General features: G+C 37.9%; 1 long non-coding RNA gene across 1 annotated transcript in view; it reads right to left on the reverse strand.

Annotated features, from left to right (window-relative positions):
- Positions 1 to 13,197, reverse strand: part of LOC137501889 (uncharacterized) — a 42,310-nt gene that overhangs the window by 17,195 nt on the left and 11,918 nt on the right. Inside the window, exon 2 of the long non-coding RNA XR_011018677.1 lies at positions 11,376 to 11,488. This is a non-coding gene — a long non-coding RNA (uncharacterized lncRNA). The remainder of the gene's footprint in view (positions 1 to 11,375; positions 11,489 to 13,197) is intronic.

The following is a 13,197-nucleotide window of genomic DNA, read 5'->3' on the forward strand; positions in this document are numbered from 1 at the left end:
ATTTCGAACGAGGTTGCATTGAACAAGAGATGCTTGAAGATGTGGCAGTGGTAGTGTTGTTTCCTGTGGATTTTAGTAGACGCTACGCCACATGGAGCGTGCCTATATATGTGTGTGCGTGCAACGAATTTCTCAGCTTGCTTGTTATGGAGTGATGGACGAAACATATTGTGCGTGCTACAAGTTTATTTTTAATGTGCACGAGTTTGCGGTTAGGCCTACTGATCACTGATACTGAGGTTGCTGTTGAAGACGATTGCCTCTGCGAAGTCTTTGCTGTTCGAGTTCTTCACGGGTGCATTACTGCACAATTACCGAGTCATGACGAGTGCATTACTCGTTAATTCACATTCCCGGTGAGCGGTTGGTGGAAGATGCTACATGGTGTTCTTTTGTGAGTAAGACTATGGATTCCTCGCCGAGGAAATGCACATTGTGGGCAGTCTTTTATATGTGTAATTTGGAAGTAATATGTTGTGCACAGAACTAATTACGACTTGACGGAAACGTAGCTGAAGTGTTTATTACTTGCTCATTCTTTGAATAATACGACATGCTTGTCGTTATTTATTAATCCCGCAGCAGACATTTTACACTGTGGATGTGTATGGCTTAGTAACAGAGTATAGTGAGGTGGCTGGGTTTGTTTTTTGTACAGTTATGACATGTGGTAAGATTCCACGGTGATGATGCCATTGTGCTAACGTATTTAAGGTTAGGAAGGGATAGTCTTCATATCCGTAGGATAATCAGTTTGAAGCTTGACCTTCAGAATTATGTACAGTTGTGGTGTATAGCTTGTAGATGTTGTTTGTGTATGTTTATTCTGGTTTCATCACGTGATGATAATTGTTGGTTTTTGTTTTGTTTTAATATTATTTTGGGGAGTAAATTGTTGTAGTGAAACTCGTGGTAAATATTTTATCGGTGGAGTGAGGAAAAACCTGGCATGCTATCCAAATTTTATTTTAGGGGTAAACAGCAACAGGTAAGGTTGTAAAGTAAGTCTGGAGCTTCGTCAGCCTGATGACCATCGCCTTGGGACAGGGAGTTGCTCGTTGCTCTACAAAGTTAATTATTCCTGTCATTGTTTTTGCAGGTGGTGCCCAATCTTGTTATTTATACTTATTTTAGTCACCACTTATCAATTTGGTAATTTCAATAGCTTGTAGATGTCACACTCGATTCTCCGTTTCTGTAGTGATCATCAAACTAAAACGTACAACACGGGAAAACGGAAAATACGGGAATGAATGAAAACCATCAACAATTTGGCTAAACATCACAAAAATGAAATATCTATACCGGCAATTATAATCTTATAAACACTCCTAAATCAAACCAAACTACAGCCCCAATGGGCTTTTGACTGCCAAGCGACCGCTGTTCAGCCCGAAGGCCTACAGATTACGAGGTCACGCACGGTCAGTGTGACGAATTCTCTCAGCCGTTATTCCAGGCTCTCTAGACCGGGGTCGCCATCTCACCATCAGATAGCTCCTCAATTAAAGGTAATCACGCAGGCTGAGTTGACCTGGAATGAGCCCTAATATCCAGGTAAAAATGCTTGTCCTGGCCGGGAATCGAACAAGAGCCCTCCGGATGAGAGGCTGGCAAGTTAGACCATGAAACCGGCATCAAACATTAACTTCGTCAGTTTCCCGTCAAAACTTCTTTCAGTTCATAGCAACTTTGATTAGCCAAACTCTTCAAAAAACTAATAACGCCAAGCCAAATGACAATCGACCACAAGTAGTTTTTAATTCTCTCGTCTAATAAAATGAAGCATGTTAGATAATAAAGCGCTCAATGTGATGGCCAAATCCCTTCTTTTCTTACTCTTCCATTGTAATTTGGTCTCCGGTACACTATTCGTAGTCAGTTTTTGCAGAAAATCTTGTACCACGTAAATTAGGCATACATCGACTTTTACAGGTTATGTCAAGACCAAATTGTAGTTGGTCTTGGTTATGTTGAACTCGAGAACATGGTTTTGAATGTAATTATCGATTCTCAAAAGTTCTCGAATGCACTATATTCAATTCTGCTCATCACTAATCCAATCAAATTGGAAAGAGAAAAAAATATCATCAAAACTTCAGAAATTACATTTATTCATGACCATGAGCTCAGCTGAAAGCCGCGCTCGCTGCACATGGCAGTAAGAGTTGGAAATGATACAAACCATATAAATGTAACGTGTGGAAATAAAGCAACTGCGGTTTTTGACATTTTAACACGAAAACGTAATATTGCCAGCCTTATATTAGGATCAAAGCAGTAATAGGCAATCTGAAGACCTCCCATGGCTTTATGTATGTAAGGTGCAACATCTGTCCTGGTTCGATAACATAATCGTGTACGATAATATTAAAATACTACATTTGTGTTAAGAAGGAGCAGTTTCGATTCCTGCTTGCAAGCCCAGTTCCTATACAGTGCCCCAAGGAAAGTGCCGAAAAGCTGTTCTTCAATACAATCGAAAAACGTAAAAATATAAACATCTAACCCTGGACATAATGTGGACGTTCTATAAGTGCGAACATTTGATGAAACTCGTCCCTTCCCCAATAGAGCTGTTGAAATGCGCTGCGTATCCTTACAAATGTTGTGGCCACTCTCTGCTTTATTATTTCCGAGATTCTCTAAACAATACCACCCAAATGCGATGCTAAGATGGTCCCTTATGCAAGTTCACCGCCGATCGCTTTTCCCGTACTTGCTCTAATTAGGCCTATGGCAATGACGGGGCGTTCACGCCAAGATCCATAAGCTCGCTATAGCCGTCCTTTCATGAGATACAGTTTATTGCAAAATGCTTAATCGAGAATTCAGCGTTGATGAGAGAAATTTCTGAACTGTTGATCCGGGAAATCGTTTCTTCTTGAAACGAATTATGCAGGATTTTTACAACGTGATTTAATTACTATGCTCGCAGGACCACGTAATTTGAACGCATAATCCGGGAAACATAGTTTCCAGGGACGGATAATCGAGGTTCCACTGTAGAAGGTGCTATTAAAAAAAAGGATGAAAAGTGGCAAAGCATCAGGTGTGGATGAGGTAATTACAGAAATGATAAAGGCAGCAGGACCAGTAGTGTTACATTGGATATAAGATTAATTTTGAGTGATATGAAAGGAAAAAGAAGTACCAGAAGATTGGAGGAAGGGTCAGATAATCCCAGTGTTCAAGAATGTAGCAACTATAAGGTAATCACCCTCATTTCACATGAAGCAAAGATTTTGAGAGGATATTGGAGGGAAGACTTAGAATGATAAGGAAATGGAGGAAGAGAAATATAGATTTAGAAGAGATAGATCAACTTTTGATCTAATTTTTGCATTAAGGAACATTACATTTTCCAACAACTTTTGAATGATGCAATTAGAACTCAACAAGTGGTAAGGTATACCAACCCTAAGTACTGAATTTCCAGTGAGTATGATCAATAAAATGTTATAATCATGTGAGTGATATGATTTAAGCATGTGATTGTGGTGAAATTCAGAAAATTTTGTAATGATTACAGAAAATGTGATTTGTCTTCAAGATGGTGGTCCTAATGATACCTATAGGGTGAACAAGATCTGCCATAATTAAATAATTTTTTGACCTGCAACCATACCTCAAAATTTTGTGGCAGTGTTTTATTATGATTATTTATGCTAACGATTTTTCTCGTGCTGTGTGTTGAAATGCATCTTTTCTTTATAATGTTTCAAATTCTAATGTTACCTTTTGTTATTTATATTTTAATTGTTATCCTTTCTTTTATTTCTCTTCTGGATTTGCTTCAAAATTTAAATCATGTTCTCCCTATTTTGAAATATTTTGATCTAAGCTGCATGCTCCATTTTTATTATAGTTTTATTTCCTCCTCACTTTAATTTTATGTTTCTGATTTTCTTGGATTTTCAAGATAGCATTTTGAATGAAAGTTTAATTGCAGCCAATGGCCATATAAAGTCTTACAATACTGTTAAACAAAACTTTGTCAGTGATTCACGTCTCTGTCTACCGGAAGTGGCATGGTATCTACCACATGGCTCCCCGCAACAAAAGCATACACAGTCTGAGTCAGGGTGATGAAACGGTGATCTTCTGCATAACTTGCGGTGGAAACCATGCACTGTGAACCTAGTTACAGTGTACCGCAGCTCGTAATTTGCTAGTTTCCAGTCTTGTGAGAACATCACATCAGTGGTAAAGAAGTTGTCCCAGATTTCCGCTCTCTTTGCCGATAAATCTTGTAGGGCATTAAGGTAGCTGGAAGCGGCTGGAAGTAGCGGCTTAAACCACAGTTCCTCTATGTAGTATAATTCCCTGGCTAGCACATATACAAGACGGGATGGCGTGAATTTTGACAAGCAAAGGGCCTTTTCCAGAAAAGTTTATTTTACACTTTCGATATCTAATGTTTCTTTGTGAGATATGTCCAGATGTTTTCTAGAGCATATGTAATGACTGGTGATACCTTCACACTGAACAGCTTAATAGCTGTTTCAAGGGATAATTTGCTGAGCTGCTTTATGTCATTCATTGATTGTATTGCTGCTTTTACCTTGTCTTTCACATGTAGGGTAAAAACATTGCCATGGCTTTGGAATGTTATGCCTAGGTATTTAAACTTGGTCACAGTAGATACCTGTGTTACTTGTATAGAAAGACTGCTTGCTTTCCACCTTGTCTAAAGGACATCGACATGGTCTTATCCTCTTTTAGGAGGAGTTTATTTCTTTCCGCCCAGTCTGTCAGTTGAGTGAAGGATGTTTGAAGCATTTCCTGTGACGCTGACGTTAAAACCATATCATCCGCATAGATGTACGTTTGCAGCTTATCTGGATTTTCTAAGTACACAGACTGAATAACATCTGCTGTGGCTGTTATGAATAAAAGGGGACGCAAAGGGTCACCCTGCAGGACTCCAATATTCTGTCTTATAGGTTTGAGTAAGTAAGACCGTCATTGATTTCAATAAAGTTGTTATTTAGAATATTTCCATGATCCTGCATAGAAAATTCTAATCACCGAGCGAAGTTTCCAATTTCTCTATGAGTATATTTCTATTGCTAGTATTGAAAGCTTTTGTGAAATAAATGAAGATGGCATATAGTTAGTTTTTCCTTGGGCCTTGGCAGGGCTATCTCTGTATCTTCCTGAAGACACTGAATAGCCTGAAGAGTGGGCCTACCCTGTCTGAAGACAAATTGGTCTTCTGGAAGAAAACCATCCACTAAAGATGAGAGTCTTGTAGTTATAAGTCCAGTCAGTATTTTAAAAAGTGAACATTCTAGGGTGATTCATCTATAACTGTTGGGTCAGAAAATCTATATATATAAAATAACTTGTCCTGACTGACTGATTCATCATCGCCGAGCCAAAACTACTGGACATAAAGAAATGAAATTTTGGGGATACATTCATATTACAATGTAGGTGCTCACTAAGGGAGGAATTTTGGATATTCCACCGCTAAGGGGGTGAAAAGGGGGGTGAATTTTTAAAATGAGTGTACCTCTATCTCAAAAACTGAACAGTTTGAAGACATGAAAAATTGATATTTGGAATCTATATTTAAAATAAAGGAACACATCTTTTTTTGTTTTTGGAAAATCCTGTTAACAGGGTGAAAAAAAAGTGAAAAAGGAGTTGAATACCTTTTATGTGGATACTTATATCTCAAAAACTGAAGATGTTACAATAATGAAAATTGATATTTGGAATCTCCTTTAAAAATAAACAAACACGCATTTTATAACATGTTACAGATGTGAAAACTGGTATTTGGAATTTCCTGTAAAAGTAAAGGAATATGCATAATTTGTTTTCTGAAAATCCACTTAAGGGGAAGTGTTAAAGGGGGTAAATTTTTAAAATGAGCATATATACAGTATATACAAAAAAAAAACTTAACACGTTACAGACATGAACATTGGTATTTTTAATCTCTTTTAAAAATAAAAGTAACACGTATTTGTTTGTCTTAGGAAAAATACACTTCAGTGGGGGGGAGGGTGTAAAAGGGACTGAAAAAGGGGTTTAATTATTTTGATGTGGATACTTATAACTCAAAAACTGAAGATGTTACAGCCATGAAAAGATTTACTTGGAATCTCCTTTAAAAATAAAGAAACACATATTTTTTTGTTTTTGGAAAAACTACTTGGGGAGGGCGGAGAGAACAGGACTGACAAAGGGTGTGAGTTTTTAAAATGAGTATATCTCTAAAACAGAACATGTCACAGATGTAAAAATTGGTATTTTTAATCTTTTAAAAATAAAGTAACTGTTTTGTTTTCGGAAATTTCACTTTGGGGGGGGGGGGGTGAGTAAAAAGGAGTGAAAGAGGGGTTAAATTATTTTTATTAGGATACTGGTATCTCAAAATCTGAAGATATCACAGACGTGAAAATTGGTATTTGGAATCTGCTTTAAAATTATAGAAACACATATTTTTTGTTTTCGGAAATTCCTGTTAAGAGGGGTGAAAAAAAGTGAAGGGGTTGAAAACCTTTTATGTGGATATTTATATCTCAAAAATTGAAGATGTTATAGTCATGAAAATTGGTATTTGGAATCTCCTTTAAAAATAAACATGTATCATTTTGTTTTCATAAAATCCACTAAAATGGGGTTAAAAAGAAGTGAAAAGCAGTTAAATTTTTATTATGAGGATACTTATATTTCAAAAACTTAAGATGTAAAGAAATGAAACTTTATATTTGGAATTTTCTTTAAAAATAAACATGCATTCTTTTGTTTTTGGAAAATCCAATTAAGGGTGGGTAAATGAACTGAAAAATGAGTTTACTTCTTTGTATGAGGATACTTATATTACAAAAATGAAGGATGTTACGGATGTGAAAATTGTTATTTGGAATCTCCTTTAAAAGTAAGGAAACATGCAGTTTTGATGGGGGGGGGGGGGGGGGAGGGAAATCAACTTAAAGTGGGTGTAAAAGGAGTTGAATTATTTTTATGAGGAAACAAATAACAAGTGGACTTAAAACAATACACCCCTAAAGGGTTTTACTTGGGATGAGGAATGACGACAAAAACATACGTTTATATGAAACCATCTGAATTACAAAGTTAAAATGTCAAATGATATCCTAGGTGTGAAATAACAGAAGGTTTGAAACAAATTTAACCCCTCAGAGAGTTAAATGGGGATTAAGATTCAAAAACAGATATATTAATTCCTTCCTCCGAAGCGGTTTAACGTACGAAGACAACATTCCAAATAGCGGTATATATTTTAAATCATAAGTGTGAAATAAGAAATATTTTAAAACGTTCCACCGCTAAAGTGTCAAATGAGGTTAGCTCCGTAAACTAAATTATTCATCGCTCCAAAACCGTTTGGTGTACAAAGTTGTAATTGTACAAGAAGGGTCTTCTTTTATGTCTTAGGTTTAAAATACCGTTTACTTCAAAACATTTCACCCCTAAGAGGTTTAGATGATAGTTGGCTCTCAAAAACAATATCCATTCTTCTGAAACCGTTCTAGGCATGAACATAACTTTTTTTTTTATTTTTTATGAAGGGTGGTCTTCTATATCCTAGATGTTAATAAATATTTCAAAACATCCCAACCCTTAAAAAGGTATTCATTCCTCCATTACTGTTCAACGTACAAAATAAAAATTTCACAGATTGGTGGTTTTACGTCCTAGACGTTAAATCAGATATGGTTTAAAACATTCAAATTCATCCATACGGGATTCATGTGAGTGAGAGATTAGAAAATAAATAACCATTTCCCCAAAACCATTTGACGTACGAACTGAGGACATGTTTTACAGACTCAGCTGACAGTGGACTCTCCAAAATGTAAAACTTTGAATAATATCTTTCATTTTAAAGCCGTAGCGAAGCACGGGTATCTTGTTACTAATTTAATAATGGCAGATCTTGTTCACCCCTATAGGTATCATTAGGACCACCATCCTGAAGACAAATCACATTTTCTGTAATAATTCCAAAATCTTTCTGAATTTCACCACACTCACATGATTATAACAGCTTACTCTTTTAGTATGTCACAGGAATGGAGATATTTCTGTGAATTCTGTTCTTATGAAACTCAACTGCACTTGTTTTCTTAATTCTTGCATTCTTCCTGTGTGCCTTGTTCCTTGTTAGTCTTATTTTGTTTCTGTTATATGGGGTCTGAGCTAATTATGTAACCATCCTCCCTCTTTTGTTTTCACTTTTCTTTTGTGAATTGTGTGAGTGGGATCACATTCAATGGGGGATGGGTCTATTGCTTGATTGATGGGGTTTTGGCTTCTCTTGGGTTGACATTATAATGGATGTAACGTGGTGCTCCTAAGTTATGGATTATTTGAAGATTTCAAGGCACTATTATTGCTGATTTTTCATGGAGTTCCTGTTTGATGATTCCAAACATACCATTTGTTGCAAAACTATATGATAAAGGTCAACAGTTTTACAGCGAATGGTATGTTCAGATTACAATCTAAATCCAACTTTGAGGCTTCTTAGAAAATAGATTCAAGAGATTTGCTGGTTTTACAATTATGCGTCTGTGAATATTCATTAGGCTGAATCTCCAATACACGTGATTACAACCAGAGTTGGAGAGTTAAATCTCATTGATGGAATGGCGAAATGGAAAAGAAAAGAAACCAAAGCAGAGGGTATAAGCAAGAAATCAGGAGGCATACTCTAATGAGTGGAGTTAAGCAGAGGCCACACGGCATATACTTGTGTATATCCTCGACTAAAGCCCTGGTTATATTTACAAAATGATGATAGAACGTAATGAAAGTGCTTGTGCATGTGTGGTGTGCGCATGGATGAGTGTTGTCATAAAAACATGAATACGAGTTAATAATGTTGATATTCAGATGCAGTACTATCACAGATATTTTCATGTATTTAAGAAATTGCGTTACGAGAAACTTCTATTACGCTCTCTCACAAGACTTTTACAGACACTTGAAGTGCGCCTGCGCTGTGAGACGAGTGTATTGTTTCTACATTGGTTGTTCCCCCTCCTGTCCCTTCCTCTTCCCTTCTCAAACGTAGTCTTGGTGGCTGGTTGTATCCAGCGTTAGATTCTCACTAATTATTTGTCGCTCTCTTGAGCAACTACTGGGAGGTTCCTTTCGAACCCAAGGCTTCTGGGCTGCGAACATCGGAGCGTAAGTCGTGAGTGAATGTTGTATGTGTGTGTATTGAGTGAGAGGTTAATGCTTATGGCCGCAAATGGGTGTGTAAGTGGATTTGAGTTGTGCTTCTGTGTGTGCTGTGCTGTTTGGATGGGCCGGGTTCGTAGTCCAGGGGCCTATGGCCAGTTGAAGGCCGTTTCTTTTTCTTTAATGTTAACGTTTAGTATTACTTTCTAGTACTACTTGTTTCCATTATATTTTCTGGGGAAAATGAATCTTCTGTTCTCTCTTGTATGTAAAAGGCCAATAGGAGTTTATTGGTTTACCTTTGAAAGAGTGCTTCTTTTATAATGTTGTACATATGTTGTTGTCAGTGAATAAAAGACGGATGGATTTACAGATGGAAAGCTCCCTAACCTCGGTCCACGTAGCTTCCTCTCTGGGCATGTTCCTATTTTCCTAGGCCGCAATGCTAGCACCTTCTCAGGTGGTAGCAGAGCGTGGTTGATATCACAGATATTTTCATGTATTTAAGAAATTGCGTTACGAGAAACTTCTATTACGCTCTCTTACAAGACTTTTACAGATACTTGAAGTGCGCCTGCACTGTGAGTCGAGTGTATTGTTTCTACATTGGTTGTTCCCCCTCCTGTCCCTTCCCCTTCCCTTCTCAAACGTAGTCTTGGTGGCTGGTTGTATCCAGCGTTCGATTCTCACTAATTATTTGTCGCTCTCTTGAGCAACTACTGGGAGGTTCCTTTCGAACCCAAGGCTTCTGGGCTGCGAACATCGGAGCTTAAGTCGTGAGTGAATGTTGTATGTGTGTGTATTGAGTGAGAGGTTAATGCTTGTGGCCGCGAATGGGTGTGTAAGTGGATTTGAGTTGTGCTTCTGTGTGTGCTGTGCTGTTTGGATGGGCCGGGTTCGTAGTCCAGGGGCCTATGGCCAGTTGAAGGCCGTTTCTTTTTCTTTAATGTTAACGTTTAGTATTACTTTCTAGTACTACTTGTTTCCATTATATTTTCTGGGGAAAATGGATCTTCTGTTCTCTCTTGTATGTAAGAGACCAATAGTATATTACCGAAACTTGGCGAAAACAGCAGTTACCAAGACATTCTCTTAATAAAGCAATAAGTGGCCTTTACCTGAGAAGGTGCTAGCATTAGGGCCCTAGGAAAATAGGAACATGCCCAGAGAGGAAGCTAGGTGGACCGAGGTTAGGGAGCTTTCCATCTGTAAATCCATCCGTCTTTTATTTACTGACAACAACATATGTACAACATTATAAAAGAAGCACTCTTTCAAAGGTAAACCAATAAACTCCTATTGGCCTCTTACATACAAGAGAGAACAGAAGATCCATTTTCCCCAGAAAATATAATGGAAACAAGTAGTACTAGAAAGTAATACTAAACGTTAACATTAAAGAAAAAGAAACGGCCTTCGACTGGCCATAGGCCCCTGGACTACGGACCCGGCCCATCCAAACAGCACAGCACACACACAAGCACAACTCAAATCCACTTACACACCCATTCGCGGCCACAAGCATTAACCTCTCACTCAATACACACACATACAACATTCACTCACGACTTACGCTCCGATGTTCACAGCCCAGAAGCCTTGGGTTCGAAAGGAACCTCCCAGTAGTTGCTCAAGAGAGCGACAAATAATTAGTGAGAATCTAACGCTGGATACAACCAGCCACTAAAACTACATTTGAGAAGGGAAGGGGAAGGGACAGGAGGGGGAACAACCAATGTAGAAACAATACACTCGACTCACAGCGCAGGCGCACTTCAAGTGTCTGTAAAAGTCTTGTGAGAGAGCGTAATAGAAGTTTCTCGTAACGCAATTTCTTAAATACATGAAAATATCTGTGATAGTACATTACAAGATCTTACATTAACATACCAAGAAAGAACAATATGATAAAGGTCAACAGTTTTACAGTGAATGGAATGTTCAGATTACAATCAAAAACCCAACTTTTGTGGCTTCTTAGAAAATAGATTCAAGAGATCTGTTGGTTTTACAATTATGTGTCTGTGAATGTTCAAAACAGCCAACCTATTGAGTCGATATTCACTTGTTTATTTTCAGTTTCTGTTTATTTTCTTTTGTAAAATGTCCATGGGAGGGGTTCTAAACCCCAGTAAGCTCCCCCCACCACCGCCACTGGTCTATGCCCCTGAAACAAATATAATCTAAAATTAAATTAACCTACTCACAGGCACCTTCTGCTTGTGGTCTTCCAGGGCATCTCACATTCTTTTCCTCTTAGATCATGTATTCCAGTCAGCTGTTGTAGTCCTTATTGGCCCTCTTTTCACCATCATGTACTCTGAAATCCAAATTCTCAGCAAATATTACAATATACTTATACAAGGGTTCTGGATAAAACATTATTATAGACATTTATTTGCAATTTTTTACTCCAAGTTAATTAAAGCAAGAAGGCAAGAGTAAATGGAAAAAGGTTAAGCATTTCAAATCTCTCTCTTGGGTATCTATATAGTGAGCTGCTAGTTAGCAGAGGTCAAAAAGTTATGAATTCCCTCCACCAATATGACCCTAAAGAACATGGTGGAGTAAACATCAATACATAGTAACGTATGTTGTAATGAGATACAGCAAAACATAATTGACTGGTACTAATCTATGTAGGGAAGAGAGAGTTTAACTGAGCTTCACAAGTTGTTTGTGTATTACAGGATACATAGAGCAATGCAAGTTCCATTTTTACAATTTTATGGGTGGGTATGCCTTTGTTGGCAAGACCTGCTGCTTACAGTGCAATAGATGTGGTATGGACTAGAGCAATTTTGTTACTTTCATTGATCTGTCTCGTTCTTATCCTTGGCTTTGACAATATGAAAGTAACTGAGGTTTAAGCAATGCCAGTAATGCTATTCCTTAAGCAGCCAGTCCCTGCTATGAATGGTATGAAAATGTTGCTCTCAGGGTCGGTTGGTGCATGCATTTCAGTGGGCTTAGCAGACTGACATGTAATAGCAACTTCTAGCTCAGCAAGGAAAGCCAATGGGGAAACTACCTCATTCCTCATTTCACTAGTACACCTCTTCAGTGATTCCTAGACCATCCATGACAGCTAATGGTGGAGCTGTTGAAGATCCAACCAGCCTTCGGGCTGAGGACTGAACATACACATACATGTGTGGATGCAAAGATGTACAAATGCTCTGTTTAGATTACCCATACCACATAATTACATTGATTTGACTTATGAAGTTTCAGGGTGTTTTCTTTCATTTGCCCACTGCCCTCACGCTAATTCTCCCACTTCCAAACATTCCATGAGTTAGTGGCAATTGAAGCACTACAATGGTGATGTCATAATGTTATGACCAAAAATCAAGCGACCGCTGTTCAGCCCATAAAGCCCTATAGATTACAAGGTGATACTTGATCAACACAATGTATCCTCTTGGTCTTTAATCTTGGCTTTCTAGACCAGGGCCGCTACCTCGCTATCACATAGCTCCACAAATGTTCTCATGTAGGCTGAACAGACCTCAAACCAACCCTCAATCCAGGTAAAAATTCCTGATCTGGCTGGGAATCAAACCCAAGGCCTCCAAGTAAGATGCAGACTTACTACTCCTAGATCATGGAGCTGGCACACGTTATGACCAACTGAATCAATCTCAAATACTTTGTCATGTATCAGGCTTCTCTCCAAAAGATAAACGCATGATCCTGTTCCAACCTGTTTATGAGGTATAAAAGACATGGCAATATTTTTTTTAAATAGCCTGTATTGTGTTTTGTCCATGGCAGAAAGAGGACAGTTAATACTGAATTGCACTGATCAGAATATTCTTAAGCAGCATAATATATAGCAGAATAATGAAGTAAAATAAATGGAAATTATAATAACAAAATGTAAGTTACAGTACATTCAAAGTCAGGTTGTGAGTTTCACAAATAGGAAGAGTCCTCTCAGTTTTAATTACTGCGTTGATGGGGTGAAAGTTCCTTTTGGGGATCACTGTAAGTATCTAGGTGTTAATATCAGGAAAGATCTTTATT

This window comes from Anabrus simplex, chromosome 8 (genome assembly GCF_040414725.1).
Source record: "Anabrus simplex isolate iqAnaSimp1 chromosome 8, ASM4041472v1, whole genome shotgun sequence".
NCBI lineage: Eukaryota > Metazoa > Arthropoda > Insecta > Orthoptera > Tettigoniidae > Anabrus > Anabrus simplex.